General features: G+C 36.1%; 1 pseudogene; it reads left to right on the top strand.

Moving 5' to 3' along the window:
* Positions 1 to 1,554: 1,554 nt before the first annotated feature.
* Positions 1,555 to 2,367, top strand: LOC100611499 (small ribosomal subunit protein uS5-like; annotated as a pseudogene).
* Positions 2,368 to 25,022: the final 22,655 nt, after the last annotated feature.

The raw sequence follows: 25,022 nt of genomic DNA, 5'->3' as shown, positions 1-25,022 counted from the left end.
TTAGCTCTTGAATGATCAAGAGCTCAAAAACATAATAGCCAACTTTGGCTTTGTTTTTGTTTGTTTGTTTTTTGCTATGTTTTTATACTAAAATAAATTTCAAAATAAGCTCCTGCTTTTCTGAAATGTTTGCTCAGTGCTCTGCTAGACTGGTTTTGTAATGTGGTTCTACTGGACAGCACCAGTATGAATAAGTATATTTACCCATTTGGGTATCCAGTGGTGAATGTTTTCCTATTCAACTAACCAGTCGTAAAAATTTTAGGCAATGTGACTACTTGGTGAAGAAATGTTTGATAAAAGGTGAGATTCTTATATGACCCTCAAATAACACCACTGAATGCCTATCTACTTCATTTTTGTGTTAGTATTTATGTTTCATCTGATAGCACACATGATTCAATTAAGCCATTTTAGCCTCGTTTATATTAACTGAGTATGTATGTGGTTGTGACACAGTGGAATTCAAGGCTGAAGTGCATTTAACACTATTTGGGGAGTGTATGTATTTATGGAAACTTCTGCTGAACCTTCTGTTGGTGTTCGTTGGGTTTTCTTTTTACAAAGGTTTATATTCTGTTATTTCTTTTCAAAAATATTCCTCAGGCCATGATAATGACTACTTTGATACTTTATTTAATGAAAGAAAGTATCTAATGGTCAATTAATTTTACAAAATTATCCCATTGACCCTGGAAAAATAAAATAGAGGCAAAGTCACAATAAATAACAGTTTATTTCATAACTCTAGCTTCCTAATGTAGGTGAATACATGGCTTTCGAAGACACACCAAATTATCTATTAATGACTTCAATTATGAAAATTGTTAGGCCTACCAGACATCATATTACTTTTGAGTTGTATCTATATATTCAATTCCAACTCTACTTCCAACTCTTGGGTGGTCTAAAATTGAGATAATTAATTAAACCTTTTGAAAAGTATCTGCCATCCACATTTTATCTTGGATGAAAGAAATTATTTCATGTTTTACTTAAGGAAAGTTAATACCCAAAGGCTGCACATTAGCACTGTCTTGAATTAGAACTTGCCAAATCTGAAAATTGGCTACTCACATGCAATCTTCTTCAATAACTTATGAAAATTTAAATTAAATTGGATTAATAATTTAAGTAGAAAGTTCTACAAGGAAAGCTTAAAATTTTGAAGTTTTAGAATAAGCAGAGAAAATATCAGATAGAAAATGTGTTGCTGGATGTGCAATTTTAATGATTGTCTTAAAAGACATTAAAAGCAGAGAAAAAAAGTCCTTCATAGGAACTTGCCTTAGACTAATGTACTATATCTAAAGAGGTCAATAAAATCATTGGAAGAAAGATTGGCAAATAAATAAAATTATACCTGTCACCTGGACAAACTGTTTTCTCCACTTTTACAAATCTGAGACAATTTTTGCTTAAAAGGAATAGGGGTTTGGGGGCTGGGGAGGGGAATAGTAACATCAGTTGGCTGCTTTAACAGATGATCGTTATGTTAACAATTTCCAATTTAGAGTATTTTCTGAGAAAACACCAAATGGCGGATGACGCAGATGCAGCGGGAAGGCGGGGCGGGGCAGAGGCCCCCTGGGGCCCTGGGATGGGGAACCGCGGTGGCTTCCCTGGAGGTTTTGGCAGTGACATTCAGGGCAAGGGCCTGGGCGGAGGCCGCGGAGCTCGATCAAGTCCCTGGAGGAAATCTGTCTCTTCTCCCTGACCATCAAGGAATCTGAGATCATTGACTTTTTCCTGGGGGTCTGTCTCAAGGACAAGGTTTTGAAGATTATGCCGGAGCAGAAGCAGATCCGCGCCAGCCAGTGCACTAGGTTCAAGGCGTTTGTTGCCATCAGGGACTACAATGGCCACGTCGGTCTGGGTGTTAAGTGCTCCAAGGAGGTGGCCACTGCCATCGGCAGGGCCATCATCCTGGCCAAGCTTTCCATTGTCCCCGTGCGCAGAGGCTACTGGGGGAACAAGATCTGCAATCCCCTCACCGTCCCTTGCAAGGCGACAGGCCGCTGCCTCTTTGTGCTTGTGCGCCTCATCCCCGCTCCCAGGGGCACTGGCATCGTCTCGGCGCCTGTGCCCAGGAATCTGCTCATGATGGTTGGTATCGATGACTGCTACACCTCAGCCAGGAGCTGCACTGCCACCCTGGGCAACTTTGCCAAGGCCACCTTTGATGCTGTTTCTAAGACCTACAGCTACCTGACCCCCGACTCTGGAAGAAGACTGTATTCACCAAGTCTCCCTATCAGGAATTCACTGACCATCTCCTCAAGACCCACACCAGAGTCTCGGTGCAGAGGACCCAGGCTCCAGCTGTGGCTACAACATAGGGTTTTTATACAAGAAAAATAAAGTGAATTAAGCCTGAAAAAAAGAAAAAAAAAAAGTCCAGTTTCAGCTTTGGCATTAGGGATGATTTCAAGGAATGAAAAGCAAATGACAACAATATGCCTCTTAGCTAGTGGAGATTGAAAACAACTGTACAGTGGGCACAGTCATCAATGAAGCATGCTGGAACCTGAGCTTCAGGTCTGGGTAGAAGGAGAAAAAGCAGAAATGGATTAAACTCAAACTTGAATACTCAAATGATTGTAGAACTCATCTGTAGATTGAAAACTTGCAGATGAAATACAAATCCACTGGCTCAGTGTAGACAAGGGAATCTGGAATGATATGGGGGCATGGGAGGGAGGAAAATCCAGTCATACTGGAAGGTATTTACTTCTTTTTGTTTAGAGCGCAACTCCTGCCAGCAGCTCAAGATAGACAAATACAGTGAATGCCTATTGCATAGGATTCCCACACCTCTTTTCTCGGAAATTCCACTGTAGCCTTCCATTCACATGTTTGCAACTGAGGTAATCCTGTTCCTATTACCCAGCCCACAATGTATCAGTCCCGGTTTGGGACTTGATCTAAGTTCAGTTAATCAAGTCTTTTTCTTAGGACTTTAAAATTGTGACTAAGATTTAGCTTCAGCCTATAGACTAAGAAGGGAAAAATAGCCCATTTTAAACAAGAATATACACTAGAGAGTCACGAAAGTCAATCATCAGCAAGAATGAGGAGTGACGCAGAGCCTAGAGATGTGAATGGTATACTTGTAGAGTTTTCTACAATGTCATAGATTTCAATCTTAATGCCGAGTTATGTTCTGGCCCTTGGGTTTCTTGACATCTCTTCTTCAATGACCAAAGACAAAGGACCCATGGACTGAGATCTGATATGGGCTCATCACAGAGACGAACATCCGGTTTTGATGCAACTTTTAATCATTATCATCATACCATATATAACTAGGCCTCACTGTCCCTCTGACTTATTCAATACATTGCATTTTAATAAAAAAGGGTACAATTCCTTTCCTTAGAGTCACTCCCATCTTCCTGTAACAATTGATACGTTGTCCTAATGTTTTTCTCCAGCACCATGAAAGGCTTAAATCATTTTTTCACTTATAATATGTATTGTGAGGTTGAAAGAGTCAGTCAACAAATATTTATTGAGAATGTACTATTTACCAACATTATCAGATGGGAAAATAAAAGTGACAATAATGCTCTTTTCTTACCTGGCAAGAAGAGATAATAAGGTATGGCTAAACCTACCATACTAAACCCTCTATGGAACCATTGAAATGCAACTAAAAATGACAAACGTACTATTGGTTCTTCGGCTTCTTTAAATATAGTGGATTATATATTGTAATATATGAGTAATATATATTATACTATGTAGTATATGATATGTAGGAGAGCCATACACAAGGAAACAATCTTTTACATTAAAAAAATAAAAATCCAGTTATCACTAACACCAAAGCTGTCAAGAGCATTGCTCTCCAAATATCTCTTATGACTATTTCTCTTTGATTTTTTCTGTTCTTTGCTGCCTTAAATGGTCTGACTTTCATTAAGCTCTCTATGTTAGCTTTTTGTCAATGTCTTTAGTTCATCTACATCATTTCACATCCACTGATGCTCTTGTTGAGCTAGGGTCAAGTCAACTCCCAGAGGAGCAAGAGAAACTCAAATGACACTGATGTGTTTCATCTGACTCTGACTTCCAACCCTAAATTCGGGGTTTGTCCAAATAGCCGGGGTTTTATAAATTACAAGATATCACTTTTCCTATTTGCTTACATTCATGAAAGCAAAAGTGAGATCAAACTTCTCATCCCCCACATGAATTTCAATTACAAGAACTATTTTCTCTCTACCCTCCATTCCCCAAAGCCACATCCTTTGCAGCTCCTACCAGTTCCAGATTCCCGCAAACCTTGATCTCTTCAGATCCATGTTATAAAATTCATCAAGCTCTCTGCCTCGCAACTTTCACATCCAGTTGTCCCTGTGACTGTTGTGCTTTGCAGACTGAGAAGACTAGAAACTTGCTAAGACCTCTCTGTAGTCATGAGCAGAATGATGTTACCGTGAAGTGTTCTGTAAGGACACATACCATTTCACTATAATGCTTCTAATATTCAGAACTACTAAACATATTTGAGCTGCCCTTTCATGCTATTTTGCAGAATATTAGGGCATCTAATTAAATTATGCATGCTGATTTGACCAAATAAGGCATTCGCTTCATTTTAATGGAGAGTGACATTTATTTTCCTATGCCAAGAGAATTCCACAGAGCTTTCACCGTAATAAAGGCTAATTTTTATCTCTAATATGATAAATATATAGATATAACCAAACAATTTCTACCTTAAAAAAATTTTAGTCATTTTCAAGAGGTACATTTTTCTTACCTACATTTTTAAAATTAACAATAGGCTTGATAACTAACTTCAACTTTTCATCTTAGTTTTATGGCATATATTCTTGTCATATCCACTAACTGTGAACAGAACATATCGTTTGAATGCACAATTTAGAATCAACATAATTATTTTAAATGGGTTCTTTCGATGTTTCAGATGACTATTGAAATTTATACAATGGGGTCAAATTGCAATTTACAAACTTTTGTGCATATTGAAAGTGATTTCTTTGGCAGTGATATGTTTTCAACAGATGATGATGATGGCAGTTATCTTCCGCTGGTCTGAATTTAATTTCAGTCATTTTTATTCATGATATTATAACCCATGGCATATTAAAGAATACACAACTTCTAAAAGTGCTGAATTCTCTTTGAGATGCAGTTTATCGTCTGTTAAATACTATACATCATAAACAAACAATTCATGTAGAAAACTGTGCCTGTTCTTTCGAGGGAGGTAAATAGATAAGCTGTCCAAGGTACAAGGAAATAGAGCATAGATAATGCAGGTTTGAGATATTCTCTTGCTTAAGTGATGCATTAAATCAATATTCTGCAAAGTCTTTTTCTTGTTATGTTATTTACTTGGATAGTGTCACAATTTTCCATTAAATTGTCTGTTTCAGAAGATATATCTTTCTCAGTTCCCAATTTCATTTGATCAGTATTCTTTAAACTCTTTCACTATATATGCAAATTATCAACTATTTCCATCATGTCACTCTTCTTCTACTCAAAGACCTTCAATGGTTCCCTATCTTGTGTCATATCACATGTAACCATTTGTGCCTGATTTTCAAGATCTATAGTACCTGGGCCCTACTCTAACTATAAAACCTTATTTTCTAGTATTATCTAAGATTCCGCCTGGTGCAATCAGATCATATAAACATGTCATGCCAGTCTCGCCCCACTGTAACTATTTTCTTGCTCCTTCTCTTCTTCCTCCTCCTTCTTGTTTGTGTACATGTGTGTGTACTATATATGTAAAATGCTCTCTTTCCTTCCTCATTCTCTTTCTTTAACCTTTAAAGGCTAAATACCTCCTCTCTAAAGTTTTCTCTTAGTCCCTAAAAAATAATTGATTGTCATCTTTAAGAAAAATCCTGCATACAGAGCACACACTGTCTCTAACCACATAACATTGGTCTTATTTACATTTTCTTATTTATATTTTTATTCAGAATAGCTATTATCATATACTGAGAGACTTACTATGTCTAGTCACTTGATATAAATGAATGCAGCAAAGTAAATAATTTATCCACTCTCACACATGTGCCAGAGTCAAGAAACCAACCCATGTTTATCTGGGTCCAAAAATCTCATGCCCACTCGCCCTACTAAACTTCCTATTTCATGTGGGTAATTTCTCCATTTAATGATAAATTCCATCTATTTAATGAGGGAGTAAACATGAAACACTGGCAGGAGTATGAGAATAAGAAGCAAATGAGTACGTGCCTTGTTTAAACTGCTGTGCTGACTAGGGGTCTGTGTCTTTTTGAACTAGATCCCCTCTGTCTGTTTCCTTAAAGCTCTAAAATTCCTTGACAAGAGTTTATGCTTTGTTATTTTTCAAAGAAGATGGTAGAATGTTGAGAACATACCTAGCATTCATAAAAACATTTTCAGTGTAATGTGTTAATTCAGATCATGATTATAAGGAATTTTCACAAATCAGTTTGATTCATTGACACAGGAATTTATGAAAAAATACCTAATTGGTAATATCTGTCATAAAATTTTCATGTTAAAAACTAAAAAATTGCCTAGCACTTAGAGGATATTGAAAAATATTTGTTACATGAATTAATAGCCCAACTCTGAAACCAAACAGGGTAGTGTACTAGTATTATAGTTATAAAATGAAAGGACAGGGATTTTGTACATATGCAACTTTAAAATGACAGATTCATAAACAGAAATTCAAAAATAACCAAAATATTACATCAATATTAAAAAGATAGATATTTTGTATTGCTATTTCAGGTACTCCCAGGTGTTGCTTAGCAATACTGGATAGCTTTATTTTATTATCTGAAAAATATCTAGGTTCTCTTAGGATAGATTTTACAAATATTTAGTTTGGTTTTCTTTTTAAGGTTATAAGTGATATAGCAGACTGATATGGAGTTGTAAAACATGTGACTAAGCATCTTGAGATGAAGCCATTATCCTGGATTATCCAAGTGAGTCCAATGTAATCACAAGCGTCCTAATGAAAGAGAGGCAAAGAGAGATTTGACACAGAAAGAAGAGAAGGCAATGTGAAGATGGAAGAGACTGGAATCAGGTGGTCACAGCCAAGGAATGTTAGCAATCGGCAGAGGCTGGAAGAGGCAAGAAGGCCTCTGAGAGTCCCTGGAGGGAAGACAGCTCTTAAAACACCTCGATTTTTGCCCATAATACTGATTTTGGATTTATAACCTTCAGATATATAAGACAATATGCTGTTTTAAGCCACCAAGTTTGTGAAAATTTACTATAGCAGCAATTGGTAACTTCTTCTTGCAGTTGACATAATCTTACATATGAGAAAATCTAAAATCTTCAACAAAAACTTTTGAACTATTAAATATATTGAGTAAAGCTGCAGGATACAAAATCACCATACAAAAATCGGTTGGATTTCTTTATACTAGCAATGAACTATCTGAAAAGGAAATTAAAACATTAATCTCATTTAAAATAGCATCAAAAGGAATAACATACTTAGGAATAAATTCAATGAAGGAGATCAAAGATTTGTAGGATGAAAACTATGAAACATAAATGAAGGAAATTGAAGAAGAAACAAATAAAAGGAAATATACTTTCTATTCATGAATTGGAAGAATCAATATTGTTAAAATCCTATACTACCCAAAGTGATCTACAGAGTCAATGAAATCCTTACCTAAATTCAATAACATTGTTCATTATTCACAGAAATTAAAAAACAATTTAAAATTTGTATGAAACTACCACAGACACAAAACTGAATAGCTAAAGTAATCTTGAGCAAGAAGAACAAGCTGGAGGTATCACACTTCCTTATTTCAAATTATATTACAAAACTATCATAATCAAAACAGTATGGTACTGCATAAAAACAGACACATAGAGCAATGGAACATAATAAAAATCCCAGAAATAAACCTACATATATAGGGTCCACTAATTTTTGACAAGGGCACTAAAAGGACACAATGGGGAAAGAATAGTCTGTTCAGTAAATAGTGTTGGAAAAAACATATCTTTTATGGAAAAGAATAAAACTGGATCCTTATATTACACTGTACGCAAATATTAATTCAAAATGAATTGAAGACTTAAATGTAAGACCTGAAATCCTAAAACTTCTAGAAGAAAACATAGGGTAAACTCTCCCTGACATCAGTCTTGGCAATGATTTTTTTTTTTTTTTTTGTATATGAAAACAAAGGAATGGGCAACAAAAGCAAAAATAAACAATGAGACTATATCAAACTAATATGTTTCTGAACAACAAAGGAAACAATAAAAAAAAATGAAAAGACAACCTATGGAATGGTAGAAAGTATTTGCACACCATGTATCTGATAAGGGGTTAATATTCAAAATTTATAAGGGACTCACATAACTCAATAGAAAATATAAACAACCTGATTACAAAATTAGCAAACGACCTCAATAGATACTTTTCCAAAGATGCTCAACATCACTAATCATTAGGGAAATGCAAATCAAAACCACAATGTGCTATCACTTCACACTTGTTAGGATGACTATTATCTAAAAGTCAAAGATAACAGGAGTTGGCAAGGATGTGGAGAAAAAGAAACTCTTGTACATTGCTGGTGGAAATGTAAATTGGTATAGCCACTTTGTAAAACAGTATGGAAGCTCCTCAAAAAATTAAAAATAAAACTATGATATCATCTAGTTGTCCTACTTCTGGATATACAGGTTGAGTATCCTTTACCCAAAATGCTTGGGACCAAAAGTGTTTCAGATTTTGAACTATTTTGGATTCTGGAATATTTGCATATACATTATGAAATATCTTGCAGATGGGACCGAAGTCTAAATATGAAATTCATTTATGTTTCATATGCACCTTATACACACAGCATAAAGGTAATTTATATACTATTTTAAATAATTTTATGCATGAAACAAATTTTTGACTGTGAACTGTCATTTAAGTTAGCTGTCAAATTTTCCATTTGTGACATCATGTCAACACTCAACAAATTTCTGATTTTGGAGTATTTTGAATTTTGGATTTTCATATTAGGGATGCTCAGCCTGTATACCCAAAGGAAATGAAATCATTATCTTGAAGAGATATCTGCACTCCCATGTTCATTGAAGCAGTATTCACAATAGCATATTTTCAATATACTATACTATAATATATATATATATTTACAATGGAATATTAGTCAGCCTTAAAAAGAAGGAAGTTCTGCCACTTGCAATGATATAGATAAAGCTAGAGGACATTATGCTAAGTAAAATAAGGCAAAGACAGAAGGAGAACTATTCCATGATCTCACTTACATGTGGCATCTAAAAAAGTTGAACTCATGGAAAAAGAGAGTAGAAGGGTAGTTACTAGGGGTCCAGGGTTGGAAGAAATGAGATGATGGTCAAAGGGTATAAACTTTCAGTGAGAAGATGAATAAATTATGGAGACAATGTATAACAAGGTAACTATAGGTAATAACAATGTATTGTATACTTTGCTAAGAGTATAGATGTATGATATTCTCTTCACACACATCACCACACACACACACACACACAGTGTGAGGTGATTGATACAATCATTAGCTTGATTGTGGTGACAACTTCACAATGTATGCATATATAAACATGTCACGTTGTACACTTTAAATATATATCATTTTTTGTTAATTATACCTTAAGTAAGCTGGGGCCAGGGGAGAACATATTGTAATGTTTTCCAGTTATTCATATTTAATTTTAGCCAAAATGACAGCAGTGGGGGCAATCTGGCTGTAGATTGTCAGGGCTGATTTGGCTAAAACTGAATGGCTAAGCAGGTGCCTCTTTTTCTGTCACTGTTCTGCATAACCCCAAACCCTATGCAAGTTCCACTGAAGAGTACAGCAAAGTTTTCATACCCAGAAAAACCTTCTTCACACAGTTATTGAGGTTTATTAGCAGAATCTAAACTGGGTTTCAAATCTGTATGAATCCCCCAGTATATCTAGTAGAATACTGTGTACACAATTATGATTAAACCAACTTTATTTGCATTTGTAAGCAAATATATTTATCTTCTCCAACTATTGTTGGATAGATTTGTGGTTACTAAGTCTACTAGACCCACATTTAGTTTTCAATTTCCTCGATGTTACCTGAAAATCCTACTTGTTATTTCACTGTGCACTGTGCATCTATTCTAAGAGGATGCTCTATTCAAGTGCTTTGGTGAATCTGGCTATGGTTATTCACTTATTACCTCAAGTATTTCCAATAAATTTTAAAATGCAACCTAATACTCTCTGATTTTATTTCAAAGCTGGTTATAATGAAATAATTTGGAGAGAAGTTTGATAATACTTCTTGGTAATATAGTAGTTCCCCTTTATTCACAGGGGATATATACCTCCAGCAGATGTCCAAAATCTTGCGTAGTACCAACCCCTGTATATACTATGTTTTTTTCTATACATACATATCTAGGATAAAGTTTAATTTATGAATTAATCATAGTAAAAGATTCATAACAGTAATGGATAATAAAACAGGAAAATTTTAACAACATGCGAGTATCACTACTTTTGCTCTTTGGGGCCATTAAGTAAAGTAAGGGTGACTTGAACACAAGGTCTGCAATACCACAACAGTTGATCTAATATCCCAGATGGCTACTAGGTGACTAGCAGGCTGGTAGTGGACAGCATGGATATGCTGAACAAAGGGAGGATTCATGTCCCAAGCAGATGGAGTGGGTCTACAGGAGCTTTCAACACTCTACTTAAAAAGGCTGCTTGATAGCATTTTACTTACTGTAGAGCTTCTTTCTGTAAAGAGGATTGAAGTCAATCCTCTCAAACTCTGCAGCTGCTTCCTCAGCTAAATTGATATAATATTCAAAGTCCTTTGTTGTCACTTCAACAATATTCACAGCATCTTCACCAGAAGTAGATTCCATCTCAAGAATCCACTTTCTGTGCTTCTTCACTAGAAGCAACTCCCCATTCACTAAAGTTTTATTGTAAGATTGCAGCAATTCAATCACATCTTCAACCTCCACTTCTAATTCTAGTTCTTCTGCCATTTCCACAACATCAGCAGTTATTTTTTCCACTGAAGTCCTGACCCCCCTCAAAGTCATCCATAAGGGTTGTAATGAACTTCTTCCAAACTCTTGTTAATGTTGATATTTGACTTCCTCCTGTGATTCTTGAATGTTATTTATGGCATCTAAAATGATGACTCTTTTCCAGAAGGTTTTCAATTTATTTTACCAAGATCCAGCAGAAGAAATCATTATTGATGGCAATGATAGCCTTTTGAAATGTATTTCTTAAATAATGAGACTTTAAAGTTGAAATTACTCCTTGATTCATGGACTGCAGAATAGATGTTTTGTTAGCAGGCATGAAAACAACATTGATCTTCTTGCATCAGAGCTCTTGGGTGACTAGGTACATGGTCAATGAGCAATAATATTTTGAAAGGAATTTATTTTTATAAGCAATAGTTCTCAATAGGGGGCTTAAGATCCATAAACAATGCTGTAAACAGATATGCTGTCATCTAGGCTTTGTTGTTCCATTTATAGAGCACAGGCAGTGTGGATTTAGCATAATTCTTAAGGGTGTTAGGATTTTCAGAATGGTAAATGAGTATTGGCTTCAAATTAAAGTCACCAGGTGCCTTAGCCTCTAGCAAGAGTCAGCCTATTCTTTGAAGCTTTAAAGTCAGGCATTGACTTCTTCTCTCTCGCTATGAAAGTCATAGATCGCATCTCCTTCCAACAGGAAGCTGTTATGTCTTCATTGAAAGTCTGTGGTTTTAATGTAGCCACCTTCATCAATTATCTTAACTAGATCTTCTGGAGAACTTACTACAGCTCCTATATCAGCACTTGCTACTTCACCTTGCACTTTTGTATTATAGAGGTGGTTTCTTTCCTTATTTCATGAATCAACCTCTGCTGGGTTCAATTTTTTTCTTCTGCAACTTCTTCATCTATCTTAGCCTTTGTAGAATTGAAGAGAGTTTTGGCTTTGCTCTGGATTAGGCTTTGGCTCAAAGTAATGTTGTGGCTCATTTGATCTTCTATCCAGACCACTAAAACTTTCTCCCAATCAACAACAAGGCTACTTCGTTTTCTTAACATTCGTATGTTCACTGAGGTAGCACTTTTAATTTCTTTCAAGAACTATTCCTTTGCATTCACAAGTTGGCTAACTGTTTGGCATAGAGGCCTAGGTTTTTGTCTATCTTTGCTTTTGACATGTTTTCCTCACTTAGCTTAATCACTTCTAAATTCTGATTTAAAGTGAAAGCTGTGTAACTACTCTTTTTTTCACTTGAACACTTAGAGGCCATTGTGGGATTAACTGATCTAATTTCCATATTTTTGTGTCTCAGGAAATGGGCAGGCCCAATGACAGAAAGAGAGATGGGAAATGGCTGGTTGGCAGAGCAGTCAGAAAACATACAACATTTATGGATTCAGCTGCCATCTTATATGGGTGTGGTTTATGGTTCCTCACAAGAATTACAATAGTAATATCAAAGATCATTGATCACTTATCACCATAACACATCAAATAATAATGAGAAATTTAGAAGTATTGAGAGAATGACAAAAACGTGACACAGAGACATGAAGTGAGTACATGCTATTGGAAAAATTACACTGATAGGCTTGCTGAAAGCAGGGTTGTCACTAATGTTCACTTTGTTAAAAATGCAATATCTGCAAAGTGCAATAAAATGAATGAAGAGTAATAAAACAAGATGTGCTTGTACTCTGATAGATAACAAAATCAGTACTGAAAATAAAGTTTTTTAAAAAATCTGCCAGTATCTACTTATAACTGTTTTATGCATTTGAATTCAAAATTCTGAAAACAATTCTGAATTGTGAAGGACAATAAAAGGATTCCAATAGGGTTTTGTAAAGCACAAATTACCTCTTGTTGAGATTTTTAAAGGTAACATTTTAGTACAGAAAGTTTATACTTGAAATAATACGTTCCACATAAATTTTTTTTTGCAAATGAAAGTAATCGTTGTTATTATTTAGTTTTTAATTTTAATTTTATTTTTCCATAAGTTATTGGGGTACAGGTAGTATTCAGTTACATGAGAAAGTTATTTGGTGGTGATCTGTGAGATTTTGGTGCACCCATCACCTGAGCAGTATACACTGCACACTATTTGTAGTCTTTTATTCCTTGCCCCCTCCCACTCTTCCCCCCAAGTCCCCAAACTCCCCCAAATTATATCATTTTTATGTCTTTGAATCCCCATAGCTTAGCTCCCACATATCAGTGAGAACATATGATGTTTGGTTTTCCATTCCTGAATTACATTACACCACTTACAATAATAGTCTCCAATCTTATCCAGGTCACTGCAATTGCTATTAATTCATTTCTTTTTATGGCTGTGGAGTATTCCATCATATATATATAGATACATATGTGTATATACATGTATATAGATAATATCTATCTATCTATATATATATATATCTCACAGTTTCTTTATACACTCATTGATTGATGGGTATTTGGGTTGGTTCCACAATTTTGCTGTTGTTAATTGTGCTGCTATAAACGTGTGTGCAAGTATCTTTTTCGAATAATGACTTCTTTTCCTCTGGGTAGATACCCAGTAGTGGGATTGCTGGATCAAATGGTAGTTCTACTTTTAGTTATTTAAGGAATCTCCAACTGTTTTCCACAGTGGCTGTACTAGTTTACATTCCAACCAGCAGTGTAGAAGTGTTCCCTGTTCACCGCATCCACACCATTGTTTTTTGATTTTTTGATTACGTCCATTCTTGTAGGAGTAAGGTGGTGTCACACTGCGGTTTTGATTTGCATTTCCCTGATCATTAGTGATGTTGAGCATTTTTTCATACGTTTGTTGGCCATTTGTGTATCTTCTTTTGAGAATTGTCTATTCATGCCCTTAGCCCACTTTTTGATGGGATTGCTTGATTTTTTTTTTTTTTTTTTTTTTTTTTTTTTTTTTTGAGATGGAGTCTTGCTCTGTCACCCAGGATGGAGTGCAGTGGTGTGATCTCGGCTCACTGCAACCTCTGCCTCCCGGGTTCATGCCATTCTCCTGCCTCAGCCTTATGAGTAGCTGGGACGACAGGCACCCACCACCATACCCAGCTAACTTTTTTGTATTTTTAGTAGATACGGGGTTTCACCATCTTAGCCAGGATGGTCTCCATCTCCTGACCTCATGATTTGCCCACCTCGGCCTCCCAAAGTGCTGGGATTACAGGCATGAGCCACCGCGCCCAGCCTGTTTGAGTTTTTCTTAACTTATTTGTTTGAGTTTGTTGTAGATTCTGGATATTAGTCCTTGTCAGATATATAGATTGTGAAGATTTTCTCCTGCTCTGTGGGTTGTCTGTTTACTCTGCTGACTGTTCTTTTTGCCGTGAAAAACTCTTTAGTTTAATTAGGTCCCAGCTATTTATTTATCTTTGTTTTCATTGCATTTGCTTTTGGGTTCTTGGTCATGAACTCCTTGCCTAGGCCAATGTCTAGAAGAGTTTTTCCAATATTATCTTTTAAAATTTTTATAGTTTCAGGTCTTAGGTTTAAGTCCTTCATTCATCTTGAGTTGATTTTTGTATAAGGTGAGAGATGAGAATCCAGTTTCATTCTCCTACATGTGGCTAGCCAATTATTCCAGCACCATGTGTTGAAAAGGGTGTCCTTTCCCCACTTTATGTTTTTGTTTGTTTTGTCAAAGGTCAGCTGGCTGTAAGTTTTTGAGTTTTTTTCTGGGTTCTCTATTCTGTTCCATTAGCCTATGTGCCTGTTTTTTATACCAGTGCCATGCTGTTTTGGTGACTATGGCCTTATAGTATAGTTTGAAATCAGGTAATGTGATGCCTCCAGATTTGTTCCTTTTGGTTAGTCTTGCTTTGGCTATGGGGGCTCTTTTTTGGTTCCATATGAATTTTAAAATTGTTTTTTCTAATTATGTGAAGAATGATGGTGGTATTCTGATGGGGATTGCATGGAATTTGTGGATTGTTTTTGGCAGTATGGTCATTTTCACAATATTGATTCTACCCATCCATGAGCATGTGATGTGTTTCCATTTGTTTGTGTCATCTATGATTTCTTCTAGCAGTGTTTTGTAGTTTTCCTTGTAGAGCTCTTTCGACTCCTTTGTTAGGTGTATTCCTAACTATTTTATTTATTTATCTATTTATTTTTTAGCAGCTATTGTAAAAGGGGTTGAGTTATTCATTTGATTCTCTGCTCGGTCGCTGTTGGTATATAGAAGAGCTACCGATCTGTGTACATTAATCTTGTATCCGGAAACTTTGCTGAATTCTTTTATCAGTTCCAGGAGCTTTCTAGAGGAGTCCTTAGGGTTTTCATATCATCAGCAAACAGTAACAGCCCGGCTTCTTCTTTACCAATTTGGATGCCCTTTTTTTCTTTCTTTTGTCTGATTGCTCTGGCTAGGACTTCCAGTACTATGTTGAAGAGGAGTGGTGAGAGTAAGCATCCTTGTCTTGTTCCAGTTCTCAGAGGGAATGCTTTCAACTTTTCCCCATTAAGTATTATGTTGGCTGTGGGTTTGTCATAGATGGCTTTTGTTACATTAAGGTATGTCCCTTGTATGCCAATTTTGCTGAGAGTTTTAATCAAAAAGGATGCTGGATTTTGTTGACAACTTTTTCTGTAAGTATTGAGATGATCATGTGATTTTTGTTTTTAATTCTGTTTACGTAGTGTGTCACATTTATTGACTTGAAACCCACTTGATCATGGTGGATCATCTTTTTGATTTGTTGTTGGGTTCAGTTAGCTAGCATTTTGTTAGGGATTTTAGCATCTATGGTCATCAAGGACATCAGTCTGTAGTTTTCTTTTTTGGTTATGTCCTTTCCTGGTTTTGGTATTAGGGTGATGCTGGCTTCATAGAATGAATTAGGTAGGGTTGCTTCTTTCTCTTTCTTGTGGAATAGTGTCAAAAGGATTGATACCAATTCTTTTTTGTATGTCTGGTAGAATTCTGCTGTGAATCCATCTGGTCCTGGACTTTTTTTTGTTGGTAATTTTTAAAATTACCATTTCAATTTCACTGCTTGTTACTGATCTGTTCAGGGTATCTAATTCTTCATGATTTAAGCTAGGAGGTTGTATTTTTCCAGGAATTTATCCATCTCTTCAAGGTTTTCTAGTTTATGTGTGTAAAGATGTTCATAGTAGCCTTGGATGTTCTTTTGTATTTCAGTGGTGTCAGTTGTATATCTTCTATTTCATTTCTTCCTGAGCTTACTTGGATTTTCTCTCTTCTTTTCTTGGTTAATCTTGCTAATGGTCTCTCAATTTTATTTATCTTTTCAAAGGGCTAGCTTTCTTTTCATCTATCTTTTGTATTTTTTTATTTGTTTGTTTGTTTCAATTTCATTTAGTTCTGCTCTGATCTTGGCTATTTCCCTTCTTCTGCTGGGTTTGGGTTTGGTTTGTTCTTCTTTCTCTAGTTCCTTGAGGTGTGACTTTAGATTGTCTGTTTGTGCTCTTTCAGACTTTTTGATGTGGGAATTTAGGGCAGGAACTTTCCTGTCAGCTCTGCCTTTGCTGTATCCCAGAGGTTTTGATAGGTTGTGTCATTATTGTCATTCAGTTCAAATAATTTTTTAATTTCCATATTGATTTTTTTGATCCAATGCTCATTCAGGAGCAGATTATTTAATTTCCATGTATTTGCATGGTTTTGAAGGTTCCTTTTGGAGTTTATTTCCAGTTTTATTTCACTGTGGTCTGAGAGAGTGCTTGATATAATTTCAATTTTCTTAAATTTATTGAGGCTCATTTTAAGGCCTATCATATGGTCTATCTTGGAGAAATTTCCATGGGCTGTTGAATAGAATGTGTATTGTGAGGTTGTTGGACGAAATGTTCTGCATACATCTGTTAAGCCCCTTTGTTCCAAGGTATACTTTAAATCCGTTGTTTCTTTGCTGACTTTCTGTCAAGATGACGTGTCTAGTGCTGTCAGTGGAGTACTGAAATCCCCCACTATTATCGTGTTGCTGTCTATCTCATGTTTTAGATCTATTAGTAATTATTTTACAAATTTGGGTGCTCCAGTGTTAAATGCACATATGTTTAGGATTGTAATATTTTCCTGCTGGATGACGTCTTTTACTGTTATATACTGTCCCTCTTTGTCTCTTTTAACTGCTGTTGCTTTAAAGTTTGTTTTGTCTGATATAAGAATAGCTACCCCTGCTGCTATTGGTGTCCTTTTGCATGAAATACTTTTTTTCCACCCCTTTAAGTTTATATGAGTCCTTATGTGTTAGGTGAGTCTCCTGAAGGCAGCAGATAGTTCGTTGCTGAGTTCTTATTGATTCTGCAGTTCTGTATCTTTTAAGTGGAGCATTTAGGCCATTTACATTCAATGTTAGTATTGAAATGTGAGGTATCATTGCTTTCATCATGCTCTTTGTTGCCTGTGTACTTTGGTTATTTGTTTTAGCCTTTTAACTTGTATTTTTGTTTTATAGATCCTGTGATTTATGCTTTAAAGAGGTTCTGTTCTGATGTGTTTCCATGATTTGTTTCAAGATTTAGAGCTCCTTTTCGCAGTTCTTGTAGTGCTGGTTTGGTAATGGCGAATTCTCTCAGCATTTGTTTGTCTGAAAACGACTGTATCTTTCCTTCATATATAATGCTTAGTTTTGCTGGATACAAAATTCTTAGCTGATAATTGTTTTGTTTGAGCAGCCTGAAGATAGGTTCCCAATCCCTTGAAGCTTGTAGGGTTTCTGCTGAGAAATCTGCTGTTAATCTGGTAGGTTTTCCTTTATAGGTTACCTGGTGCTTCTCTCTCACAGCTCTTAAGATTCTTTCCTTTGTCTTAACTTTGGATAACTTGATGACAATGTGCCTAGGTGAAGGTTTTTTTTGTGATGAATTTCCCAGGTGTTCTTTGTGCTTCTTGTATTTGGCTAAGTCTCTCACAAGGCCATGGTAAATTCCCTCGATTATTCCCCCAAATAAGTCTCCCAGGCTTTTAGAATTCTCTTCTTCCTCAGGAACACTGATTATTCTTAGGTTTGGTCATTTAACATAATCTCAGACTTCTTGGAGGCTTTGTTCATATTTTCTTATTCTTTTTCTTTGTCTTTGTTGGATTGGATTAATTCGAAGACCTTGTCTTCAAGCTCTGAATTTCTTTCTCCTACTTGTTCAATTCTATTGCTGAAACTTTCCAGAGCATTTCAGATTTCTAAAAGTGTGTCCAAAGTTTCCTGAATTTTTTATTGTTTTTTCTTTAAGCTATCTATTTCCATGAATATTTCTCCCTTCACTTCTTGTATCATTTTATTTTTGGATTTCCTTGCATTGAGCTTCACCTTTCTCTGACCCCTCCCTGGGTTAGCTTAATAACAAGCTAATTAAGTTTAGCTTAGTAACTAACATCCTGAATTCCTTTTCAGGTAAATCAGGGACTTCTTTTTGGTTTGGATCCACCGCTGGTGAACTAATGTGATTTTTGGGGGTGTTGAAGAGGCTTGTTTTGTCATATTACCAGGGTTGGTTTTCCAGTTCCTTCTCATTTGGGTAGGCTCTGTCAGAGGGAAGGTCTAGGGCTGAAGGCTGTTGTTCAGATTCTTTTGTCTCACGGGGTGATCCCCTGATATAGTACTCTCCCCCTTTTCCTATGAATGTGGCTTCCTCTGAGCTGAACTGTAATGACTATTGTCTCTCTTCTGGGCCTAGCCACCCAGCTAGTCTACCAGGCTCCAGGCTGGTACTGGGGTTGTCTGCATAGAGTCCTGTGATATGAACTGTCTATGGGTCTCTCAGTCACAAATACCAGCGGCTGTTCCAGTAGAGGTGGTAGAGGAGTGCAATGGACTCCATGAGGGTCCTTAGCTTTGGTGGTTGAATACTCTATTTCCCTGGTGGAAGGTGGCGCTTTCCAGAAAGCATCAGCTGTAGTATTGTGGAGAGGGACAGGTGTTGGGCAGGGCCCTAGAACTCCCAAATTTATACACCCTTTGTCTTCCACTACCAGGATGGGTAGGGAAGGACTATCAGGTGGAGGTAGAGCTAGGCATGTCTGAGCTCAGACTCTCCTTGGGCAGGTCTTGCTGCGGCTGCTGTGGGGGATGGGGTGAGATTCCCAGGTCACTGGAGTTGTGTACCTACAAGGATTATGGCAGGGAAGTGGAAAGCCAGCAGTCACAGGCCTCACCCAGCTCCCACCCAAACTGAAGGGCCAGTTTCACTTCCTCCGTGCCACCACCAACAGCCTGGAGTCTGTTTCCACCAGGTGGAGGGTGAGATGAGCTTGAAAACTTGCCTAAGGCTATCCGCCTCCCAGAGTATTTGGGGTGTCTCCCAGGTTTTGCAGTAGCAGTCCGCTTCCTTCAGAGGGTCTGTGGGTCCTCTCGGGATTGCAGGTTTGTTCTTGCTGTTGATCTGGAGCTAAAATTCACAATGCAAGCCTCCGCTTGCTGCTCTGTCCAGGGTGACAATCTAGTCCTCCCTCCCATCCGCCATGATCCTAATGCCACTTCACCAGAGTTGAGAATTTCAGACACAAGGAAATACTTACCAAGTCTATTTGTTTTGTGTCCTCCTGGACAGGTACAAAGTAGTCCATTAATCTTATTAACTCTTGGATTTATGCATTTATATGTTTAGGCTGTTACTGATGTTCAAAGTGAAAGTGGCAGCTAAGCTTCCACATATATTATCTTCAAAAGCGAAACATAAAAAATGCTTGGTTTCTGCTAAAAGTAGATATGCATTTGCATCAATATATTTTTGAGTATATCATTTGCCACTCAGATAATGATAATTTCCTACAAAAACATGATTTTTATATTCAAACCTATGAATTCAAGTTGTTTAACAATTTGTATGAGGCCATGGTTTTCTTGTAATACTGTAATAGTAACTTCAATTGAAAAATATTTTAAATACAGGTGGAAAGCCAAAAAGAATTCTTCAGTTACTTTCAAATAAATTATTCAATTGTGCATTTCCCAAATGCATACTTCCATAACAATTTAAATAAGCATCATACTAACAAATATCAAATATGAAATGGCTTTTTAAATGGAAGAAATTATTTCTTTTTCTAGGAATCCTAGTCACTTTGTATCTATATCTGACTGAGTGGATCCTTTAATCATAATTTTACTGACATACATATATTAAATTATCTTGGAAAAAATGAACATTTTCATGCTTCTTAATGTGTAGTCATGTGATCACTTTAGTACAGCTTTCAGTTTGCCCAAGAGTACTGCTCTGGTTTTTCCCATAATTGGATCTCATCCAGTTAATGTATGACCCCTTTTAGCCCTTGTAATATCTGTTTCATAATGAGGAGGGGAAGAAAAAAAAAAAGCTGTTGAAACTCTATCACACAGTAACTGTACCAAGAAGAGGAGGTGGTTGAATTTAATATGTAGCATTACTAACCAGTGATATGAAACATTCACTGTGAGCCTGCATTGCTGGGGTGCTAATTCCTTTACCTCTTACAAGCATGTGAGAAAATAAAACTCAGGTTTTTACTACGTGGGATATGGGAAAGGGTCACAAATTACAGATTAATATGTATTTCATATCTCTTTTTTTTTCTATTAGTGCTATACAGTTGAGACCATGTAAATATGGATTGATTTAAACTACTTGAAAATCTGGCTATGCATTTTGTGAAATCAGACCATTTGTTTCTGGAGAGAAAACTATGTATGTAATACGATGAGCTTTACTTGGAGAGCTCCAATATTCTCATGTAATTTTCATGCAGGATAAATTAGCAAGCATCTTATAAAATAATAGAAAAAAGAATCATCTGGATATTTTTAATTTCAACTGAGCAAAAGGAACTTTGACAGCGATTCTGAAAAAAGGGGCTTTGTTTTGTTTGTTTTAGTTTTTTGTGTGTTTTCAGATTCTCATCCATCTAGGCTTATCTTTAATCAGGAAATGGCTGTTGAATGTCATTATAAGAAAATTGGAACTCGCATTGTATTATGACAAGAAAGAAATTTCTTCTTCTTTTAAATGAATTCAAATTTTTATGATCAAAATCATTATATATCAAGACACTGATATAACTTTTAAGCATGACTCCATAAACTTAGAAAATTTAGAGACAGTAGAAATGTTTCCACATAAATTATGAAACAAAATTCTACAGAAGTTTATGAAGGGTAAATAACAGAAAGATTCTGAAAAAATATAGACTTGAAAATTGGATATGAATTCAGAATAATAGCCCAGAATGAATGCCGAAAACTACTGAACAGTGACAAAGAATCACATGAAGAAAGATGGAAAAGAACCATAACTTAGGTTAAAGTAGAAAAGTTGTCTGGTAAGACACAAAGAGCTTTCCTTAAATGTCTTCAAAAATTTGAAGAAAGAGAAATTAGATTGGAGTAGAGTTTCAAAGAACAGACCATGGGCCAAAGTGTTAGGCCAAAAAAGGGATAGATTGTCCAATTATTTGAGCTATTTGTAAATGTAATGGGCTATAACAGTGGAGTTTAAGCATAAGTTGTGCACTGTCACTTATGTTTTAAAATAATAACAAAAACAATTTCTGTGCCCCCACCACAAAATTTCCCATGTGGCGTCAGATGAGGAAGATGATTTCTAAGTTATTCAACTCACGCTTGTTCCCTCTATCTCCATAAACACTTCCTTTTACTTAATTTTTAAACCAAATACAATTTGTCCTTTAAAATTGTATTTAGCTTTGATGACAAGATTTTAAATGTATTACATTTAGATTATGATTTAGCAGATAAGGAATACATACTTGAGTTTTTAGATCTTTGCAAAGGATGCCCTAAGATAAAATCATTTTAAATCAGACTACTGGCTATTTGTATAAAGATTGTTATTTCTTCACAAAAGCTAGGAACTTTGAAAATAATCTTGTTGATTTCTCCCAAAACACACTAAAATGTAATAAATGTAAGAATTGAAATGCAGTAATTATAAGAACATTTTTATTTTAGGGGTTGAATTTGTTTGAGGTAGTACTGGATGGTCTCAAAAAAAGAAAAAAATGCATGTATATTTTCATTGCAGCACTATTCACAATAGTAAAGACATGAAATCAACCTAACTTCCCATCAATTATTGACTGGATAAAGAAAATGTGGTATATATACACCATGGAATGCTATGCAGCCACAAAAAAGAACAAGGTCACGTCCTTTGCAGGAACACGGATGTAGCTGGAGGCCATTAGCCTTAGTAAACTAACACAGGAACAGAAAACCAAATGCTGCATGGTTTTTCTATACACGTAGAGGGGAATAACACACACTGGGGTCTATTAGAGGGTGAAGAGTGGCAGGAGGGAGAATCAAAAAATATAACTAATGCATACTAGACTTAATACCCAGGTGATGAAATAATGTGTACAACAAACTCCCATGACACAAATTTACCTATGTAACAAACCTGCCTTTGTATATCTGAACTTAAAAGAAAATTTTAAACAAAACAAAAAAGATAAACACACACAAAAAAACTAACAAAAATAAACATATTTTCATGTTCACAGTAATGCAGGATGCTTTCTACTTAGTTGAAATTTCAAGGTTGGTTTATTGTGGCAACTTCTTCCTTGAGTTAATTGTAGCACTGAATAAATTTTGAACCAGCTAGAGGAAAGTGCTATGTGTAAATAGAAATCCTGCTGTTTTGATTGCTTGTGTCTCTGGAGATAAGGCACCATGGATATGCTCATCTTTGGCATGAATGGAGAGGAGCAAAGGTGTAATCAGCTAAATCCATTAGTAAGTTAGAGAAGGAGCAAAGTAAGAAGCAATGAAGGATTATGGGGGAAAGCAATGTGAAAAGAAAAGTGGATACATTCTAGATAATTTCTGAAGATACTGTCCAAAGAATTTTCTATTTTTTTTCTATGTGGGTCTTGAAGGCAAAGGAGTCAGAATTGACTGCTCAACAGCTAAACTGAAGCTACTGTCCTTTTCTGAAATGGAAAATTCAGAAAGGAACAAGTTGCTGCTTTTTTTAGTGGGGGGCTGGAGGGAGAACAGGATCAAATATGAACATGTGAATTTTTAGATGCTTATGAGGCATTTATGAGGATATGTCAAGTGAGATACATGAGTCTGGCACTTAGAAGAATTAGCTTGGCTGGAAGAAAAAATGGAGAAATGTCTATATTTACAAGGTATTTAAAGCAATGAAAAATAGAATTATCTAGGAGAGTTTAGAAAAAGATAAAAATGGATATTGACTTATAAAAAGATAGAAATAACATCAACATACATTTCTCCTATAGGAGTTTAATCATAGAGTAGGACATAAAATTTACCCACATAATTTATTAACAAGAACTGAGCCTCTTAGCCAGATATTTCTGAATGGATCTAGAACAAGTCAATTCTAATATTTAGGACACTGCTTGGCAAGACTGAACAGATTGAAGAGTTAAGGGAACTAAGAGTGGAATGAAATATGGCCAAGCTGGATGGGGTTGGCACTGGAAGACACTGATGCAGCTGTGGTAACTAATAAATTTAGTCTAGTAGGCACACACATCCTTGCACAAATATAAGGACGGGTCAACAAATGAGGGTCAGCGTTGTGTAACAGAAGTCAATAATAGGTTGTAATTGGTAGAGCACAGTAAGCAATGTTAAATTTGATGACTCGTACAGCTGCAGATACATAGGAGGAGTCAATCCTTGAGTAAGCTTCTTCTCTAGATAGGAAGTAAGCTAGTATTGCTCTCCCTACTGACATCACACTAGCATGTTAAATTCTACATTTGCCTCAGTGAATATCACATCCCTGTCTACTCTATTGTCTCCTCTTTCTTCATTAACGATAGGCTTCTTGTTCCAGTCTACCAATAGTCCAAATTAATAACTTAAATGTAAATCAGTTCATATCATTCTTTTTATAAAACCCTTCCAAGGGCTTCCATTTGCACTTAAAATAAAATCTATGGCTTCAAGGGCTCTTAATGTTCAGGCCTTTGACCCCATTTTCCTCCTCATACCACTCTCTCTTATTACTCTCTGGCCAACTAGACTTTCATATTCTTAGAGGCAATAAAATCTCACCTTCGTAATTTTACTTACTTCTTGCACAGAAGGCTATTTATTTATTTATTTATTTTGAGACAGAGTCATGCTCTGTCGACCTGGTTGGAGCACAGTGGCGTGATCTCAGCTCACTGCAGCCTCCGCCTTCCAGGTTCAAGTGATTCTCCTGCCTCAGCCTCCCGACTAGCTGAAATTACAGGTGCCCACCACCACACCCAGCTAATTTTTGTATTTTTAATAGAGACTGGGTTTCACCATGATGGCCAAGCTGGTCCCGAACTCCTGACCTCAGGTGATCTGCCTGCCTTGGTCTCCCAAAGCGCTGGGATTACAGGAGTGAGCCACTGCCCCTGACCAAAGGCACTTTACTCTTTAGGCAGGTGCATCTGTTCCTTCAAGTTTCAGTATAAGTGTCACCTTATTGAATGGAACTTTCAGAACACCTTATTTAAAATAGTTTCCTTCTTTTTGTCCCTCAGCTCATTTCATTATTTTTTCCCACATAAGTTAGTGATTATATATTTGCTAATACATATTTACTAGCTAAGTATCTGCTCGTTCATTAGACTATAAACTCCACAAGGGCAAAAATTATGGCTTTTTGATTCATTATTAGACTCATGGTATTTGGCATATGGGATATTAACATTAGCAATATTTACTAAAGAAATGAATAAACACAGGGATAAATGAATGAATTAATGACTGAACAAGTACATAAATACATAAACAAATGAGAAAACCTCTCATTAGCATCTGGCTTTTTAGTACATGAACATAAGCCATCAGTAACAATAGTAGGGTTCAGGCTATCAACATCTTTCTACACCATGTGAAATTACAAAGAGTTGTTAATAGTCATACGCCAGTAAGTAAAATGTTATTACAACATCTGTTCTTGGATTTCAATGTGTTTTTGGATAGTTGATTTAGAGCCTTTTTTGGT

Source organism: Pan troglodytes, chromosome 1 (assembly GCF_028858775.2).
Source record: "Pan troglodytes isolate AG18354 chromosome 1, NHGRI_mPanTro3-v2.0_pri, whole genome shotgun sequence".
Taxonomy (NCBI): Eukaryota; Metazoa; Chordata; class Mammalia; order Primates; family Hominidae; genus Pan; species Pan troglodytes.
This window is presented reverse-complemented; position numbering and strand designations above follow the sequence as displayed.